The sequence below is a fragment of the Harmonia axyridis genome, chromosome X, assembly GCF_914767665.1.
Source record: "Harmonia axyridis chromosome X, icHarAxyr1.1, whole genome shotgun sequence".
NCBI lineage: Eukaryota > Metazoa > Arthropoda > Insecta > Coleoptera > Coccinellidae > Harmonia > Harmonia axyridis.
The window spans coordinates 34888209-34895190 of record NC_059508.1 but is presented as its reverse complement, the minus strand read 5'-3'; the positions used below and the strand labels follow the sequence as shown (position 1 = coordinate 34895190).

General features: G+C 42.6%; 1 non-coding gene across 1 annotated transcript; it reads right to left on the bottom strand.

Moving 5' to 3' along the window:
* Positions 1 to 3882: 3882 nt before the first annotated feature.
* LOC123688295 lies at positions 3883 to 4001 on the bottom strand. The gene has a single exon (XR_006749823.1). It is a non-coding gene; the product is annotated as a 5S ribosomal RNA (ribosomal RNA).
* Positions 4002 to 6982: the final 2981 nt, after the last annotated feature.

Here is a 6982-nt window from a genome sequence, read left to right as displayed (position 1 = left end):
CAAGGTTGCCGTTGGGGCTGATGGTCGGCGGCGGGATCGATTCTTGCCACGTCTGACCTGGCCCTTTGACGGTCGATCATGGGTCAACTATTTCGATGTTGAAGCTTTGAATTGTCTGTAGACGACTTACGTACCTGGCAGGGTGTTGTACTCGGTAGAGCAGTTTCCACGCTGCGATCTGTTAATACTCAGCCCTTAGCTTGGGGATTCGTCTTGTCGATTAGACGAGACCCCGTTTGTTGCTCTTGTTGTTGCGTTTGTGCCGCTGGATGTGTTACCTTCGCTGACCCGTATTCGAAAGGATACGGGGAGTAAGTGTTGAGGGCTGCCTTGGCATCGACCGACGACGACTGCGACGGAATATGCAAATTGGCAGATAGAGTGACGGTGGTGGCCTCCGCTCCTTTTTTCTAACCGTACGGTATGAAGAAGGAGGTCCGAGTAGGGCCGCGCCTCATTTCATATCTGCCAAATATTTCTGTCCCTGTTCGAGTCCGATTTGAACCGACCGTTCGAACGTCTATCGTTCTTGCGGTTGGGGACGGTAACGAGAGCCATTTTGGCCTTCGTCCGTCTATCGAATCGGACTTTATGATTTTCGTATGAAATTTTGCCGATGCTTGACGTGAGTTTTTCTATCAAAAATAACTCTGATTTTCTCTCTGATATGGCGCAAAGTACCGAAGATAACCACTAATTGAAAATCTTTCGAAAAAGCACCACATCACAATATATCGACCGCCGACCTGACGGTGGTATTCGAGCTGTGACTGGATGGTGTCTTACTATTCGAAAATCTTGAACGGTTTTCATCTGAAAATATCATAACGAGCTAATGAAATATGCATGTTTTGCAGGCTTATCTTAGTCAAATTCGAACAATTCACGATGAATCAATCAGAAAGGTAGATATGTTTGACGAAATCGGACATGAGAGAGAAATACGAATAACTCACAAGGGTAAATGTCATCAAATGCATCAGACTATGTGATGAGTAAAATGAAAGATGCACACGATAATTTTAGCTTAAACCATGCCGGAAAGTCGACTTCACGTCGTGCATCGGTACAAAGTTATTCAAGGGGCAAAATAAATTCACGAGAGTAGGTCCGATTACCGCTGGATCAGACGACGATTGTAACTTGTTGGATACGAATGTATCCGATGTATGTACGTCGTCCGTCTCAGATCTGTAGTAGGTGGGCCTACCCAAGATGCACACGATAATTTTAGCTTAAACCATGCCGAAAAGTCGACTTCACGTCGTGCATCGGTACAAAATTATTCAAGGGGCAAAATAAATTCACGAGAGTAGGTCCGATTACCGCTGGATCAGACGACGATCGTAACTTGTTGGATACAAATGTATCCGATGTATGTACGTCGTCCCTCTCTGATCTACGGTACGTGGACCGACCCAAGATGCACACGATAATTTTAGCTGACTTCATGCCGAAAAGTCGGTTCACGTCATGCATCGGTATCTCAAATCGCGCCGTAAAGTCGTTCACGTCATGCATCGGTATCTTAAATCGAGCCGAAAAGTCGGCTCACGTCATGCATCGGCGTCTTTTTTTTGTGCCACCGATGCATGACGTGAACGACTTTACGGCGCGATTTAAGATACCGATGCATGACGTGAACGACTTTTCGGCTCGATTTAAGATACCGATGCATGACGTGAACGACTTTACGGCGCGATTTGAGATACCGATGCATGACGTGAACCGACTTTACGGCGCGATTTAAAGCTATACCGATGCATGACGTAAACAAGATCACACCGATGCAGCACGTTAACATTAAAGCCCGCCTAATCCGATCGATGGAGGCCGTCTCGAGTGTCCAACTTGCTCACAAGAGCCGAGAAACAAACCGATGCATCACGTAGACAAGATCGTACCGAATGTTAACACAATCCAGAAGGAAATAATCTTAGATGAATATCGATTCTGATTATTGATTTTTCTTTCGCGATATTGATAGAAGACATCTGAATGAATTTCGAATTAATTCCGAAATCAAAAAAAATATTTTCAATAAATTTTTTTTTTCTAGAGTACCTCGGTCTTTTCTATTTTTTTTTCCAAGTTTCGTACGTCAATCAACATACATCCCAGAAAAAATCATCTCTCTAACTATCCTGGTTCAAAAGTTGTATCGGAACATTTTCACGTCGAAAATATATCTCCAAGTCCAGACCGATGCACCACGTAATCTCGGGCAGACCGATGCACAACGTAAATGACGATCGGGACCGGGGCGATCGGTCGTATCTGACACCGCCCGGCTCGGTTCTAACATCGTCAATGAGTCGGGGTTGAAAAAAAGGACGTGAACATTATTCCTTATAAAAATCAAACCCGATCATGGATTTTGATTCTGATTGTTGATTATCGCTATTAGAACATATAAGGAGGCAACCAAATCAAATTTGAGAAAATTCCACGATCAGAAAATTTTTTTCGAAAAAAAAAAAAAAATCGTAATCACCTCGGTCATGGCGAGTTATTTTCCGTATTTCATTCCACAATCAACGTATAACATAGAAGAAATCATCTCTCTAACTATCCTGGTTCAAAAGTTGTATCGGAACATTTCACGTCGTAATATCTCGCCAAGTCCAGACCTCGGCGATAGGTAGTATCTGACACCGTCCGCTCGGGACTGACATCGACTTGGACTCGGGCTGATGATGGGGAGGCGTTTAAGGACGTGAACATTTTTCCTTATAAAAATTAAAGTCGACAATGAATATTGATTCTGATTACCGATTTACGTTTTAAAAACACATTAGAAGGCAACCAAATCGAATTTGAGGAAATTCCACGATCAGAAAAATTTTTTCGAAAAAAAAAAAAATCCGAAAAATATTTTTCGATTCTGATTACTGATTTACTCTTTTAGAACACATTAGGAGGCAACCAAATCAAATTTGAGAAAATTCCAAAATCAGAAAATTTTTTTCGAAAAAAAAAAAAATTCGAGGACACCTCGGTCATGGCAAGTTATTTCCCACAATCCATTCCCCAATCAACGTACATCCCAGAAAAAATCATCTCTCTAACTATCCTGGTTCAAAAGTTGTATCGGAACATTTTCACGTCGAAAATATATCGCTAAGTCCAGACCGATGCACAACGTAAACTAGGGCTGAACCGATGCACCACGTAAACTCGATCTTACCGATGCACCACGTAATCTCAATCTTACCGATGCACCACGTGAACTGGATCTTACCGATGCAGAACGTAAAGTAGATCTTACCGATGCACCACGTAATCTCGATCTTACCGATGCACCACGTAATCTCCATCTTACCGATGCACCACGTGAACTGGATCTTACCGATGCAGAACGTAAAGTAGATCTTACCGATGCACCACGTAAACTCGATCTTACCGATGCACCACGTAATCTCAATCTTACCGATGCACCACGTGAACTGGATCTTACCGATGCAGAACGTGAATTCGATCTTACCGATGCACCACGTAATCTCGATCTTACCGATGCACCACGTGAACTGGATCTTACCGATGCAGAACGTGAATTGGATCTTACCGATGCAGAACGTGAATTCGATCTTACCGATGCACCACGTAATCTCAATCTTACCGATGCACCACGTAATCTCGATCTTACCGATGCACCACGTGAACTGGATCTTACCGATGCAGAACGTGAATTGGATCTTACCGATGCAGAACGTGAATTCGATCTTACCGATGCACCACGTAATCTCAATCTTACCGATGCATCACGTAATCTCGATCTTACCGATGCAGAACGTAAACTCGATCTTACCGATGCAGAACGTAAACTCGATCATACCGATGCACCACGTTATCTCGGCAGACCGATGCAGAACGTAAAAAAAAAGCTTACAGCACGCGGTGTTCCCAAGCGGTCACCCATCCAAGTACTAACCGCGCCCGACGCTGCTTGGCTTCAGTGTTCTGACGAGAACTGGCAATTTCAGCGTGGTATGGCCGTAAACAACAAATATTGCGATATCTTCTATGATATCTCACTTTTGGGAGCGGAAAGGACGTGAACGTTTTTCCTTATAAAAAATGAAATAACTTTTGGATATTAATTCTGATTGTTGATTTAAGCTTTAAGAACACATTAGGACATATCTCAATGAAATTTGAGGGATTTCCGAAATCGAAAAATATTTTTCGAAAAAAAAAAAAAATCCCAGAAGACCTCGGTCATCTCAAGTTTATTTCCATATTCTATTACACAATCAACGTACATCACAAAAGGAACCATCTCTCTAACTATCACAGTTAAATTTTTGTATCGGAACATTTCACGTCGGAATATCTCGCTAAGTCCAGACCGGGGAGATCGGTCGCATCTGACACCGTCCGCTCCGGTCTAACATCGTCTTGGAATCGGGGTAACGATGGAGAGGCGTTTAAGGACGTGAACATTTTTCCTTATAAAAATTAAAGTCGACAATGAATATTGATTCTGATTACTGATTTACTCTTTTAGTACACATTAGAAGGCAACGCAATCAGATTTGAGGAAATTTCAAGATCAGAAAATTTTTTTCGAAAAAAAAAAAAATTCAAGATTACCTGGGTCATGGCAAGTTATTTCCCACAATCCATTCCACAATCAACGTACAACATAGAAGAAATCATCTCTCTAACTATCCTGGTTCAAAAGTTGTATCGGAACATTTCACGTCGAAATACCTCGCCAAGTCCAGACCGGGGCGATAGGTAGTATCTGACACCGTCCGCTCGGGACTGACATCGACTTGGACTCGGGCTGATGATGGGGAGGCGTTTAAGGACGTGAACATTTTTCCTTATAAAAATTAAAGTCGACAATGAATATTGATTCTGATTACTGATTTACGCTTTAAAAACACATTAGAAGGCAACCAAATCAAATTTGAGGAAATTCCAAAATCAGAAAAATTTTTTCGAAAAAAAAAAAAATCCGAAAAATATTTTTCGATTCTGATTACTGATTTACTCTTTTAGAACACATTAGGAGGCAACCAAATCAAATTTGAGAGAATTCCAAAATCAGAAAATTTTTTTCGAAAAAAAAAAAAATTCGAGGACACCTCGGTCATGGCAAGTTATTTCCCACAATCCATTCCCCAATCAACGTACATCCCAGAAAAAATCATCTCTCTAACTATCCTGGTTCAAAAGTTGTATCGGAACATTTTCACGTCGAAAATATATCGCTAAGTCCAGACCGATGCACAACGTAAACTAGGGCTGAACCGATGCACCACGTAAACTCGATCTTACCGATGCACCACGTAATCTCGATCTTACCGATGCACAACGTAAACTAGATCACACCGATGCAGAACGTAAACTCGATCTCACCGATGCACCACGTAAACTAGGGCAGACCGATGCAGAACGTAAACTCGATCATACCGATGCACCACGTAAACTCAGGCAGACCGATGCAGAACGTGAACTCGATCTTACCGATGCACCACGTAATCTCGATCTTACCGATGCACCACGTAAACTCGGGCAGACCGATGCAGAACGTGAACTCGATCTTACCGATGCACCACGTAAACTAGGGCTGACCGATGCATCACGTAAACGACGATCGAGAGGCGCGAAAGGACGTGAACGTTTTTCATTATAAAAATTGAAATAAATGATAAATAATGATTCTGATTGTTGATTATCGTTTTTAATATGCATTAGGAGGCAACCAAATGAAATTTGAGGAAATTCCGATAACAGAAAATTTTTTCGAAAAAAAAAAAAAATTCATGAAATCCTCGGTCATCGCAAAATATTTACCATATTCTGTTCGATAATCAACGTATATTTAAGAAGGAATCATATCTGTATCTATCTTGGTTCAAATTTTGTATCGGAACATTTTGACCAAAGTCCGAGCTTCGGCCGAAACAGACACCGCTGACCTGGCCTATCGATCGACCGAGAGTCGGGGATAGAGCGTAAGTGTTGTCTGGAGGGGAACCCTGTGCTCTCCTGACATATATAGGGAAGGTGGTCGCGTTGGGCGATGCAGAACGTTTGGATCGGGAATTATATTTTTGGTTCAGCTATTGGAATATGGTTTATTGTTGGTATATATTGGCGAAATAACGTTCTTACTGACTGGGGATATTCATAAAAATGAGTCCGGAGATTTTCAGATCGAAGTCCGAGTGATCCGACTTGGAAGGCGTGTTGGGTGGGTCGAGATGGCTTAGATCGATCAGACGAGGCGGGCTAAGTGTTGACGTCATGCATCGGTCCATTTTCAGATTGAGTCCGAGTAATCCGACTTTGAAAGAGTGTTGGGTGCGTCGAGACTGTATAGATAGATCGGACGAGGCGGACTAGGTGTTAACGACATGCATCGGTATATTTTCTGATCGGAGTCCGAAGAAATCGGCCCTAGTAGGCGCAGCGGACGGTCGAGACGGCCTCGGTGGGTCGGATCGATCGGGAAAAGTTTGCTAAATCGTGTCTGGAGGGGAACCTTGGGTTCTCCTGACATATATAGGGGATAAGGTTTGGGTGAACGATTCTTCACGTAAAAGTTGAGTAATTTATTTTTCGATAAGCTTTTGGATATTGATGAGAAGTATATGTATATCTTCGATTAAAAGAATTCTTACCGTCTCGATGTATATTATATTAGATATATAAGAAATAGTTAACGTGATGCATCGGCCGATTTCCGGATCGGAGTTCGAGAGATGCGACTTTCGATGCGCGATGGGTGGTTCGAGACGGCCTAGATCGATCAGACGAGGCGGGCTAAGTGTTGACGTCATGCATCGGTCCATTTTCAGATTGAGTCCGAGTAATCCGACTTTGAAAGAGTGTTGGGTGCGTCGAGACTGTTTAGATAGATCGGACGAGGCGGACTAGGTGTTAACGACATGCATCGGTATATTTTCTGATCGGAGTCCGAAGAAATCAGCTCTAGTAGGCGCGGCGAACGGTCGAAACGGCCTCGATC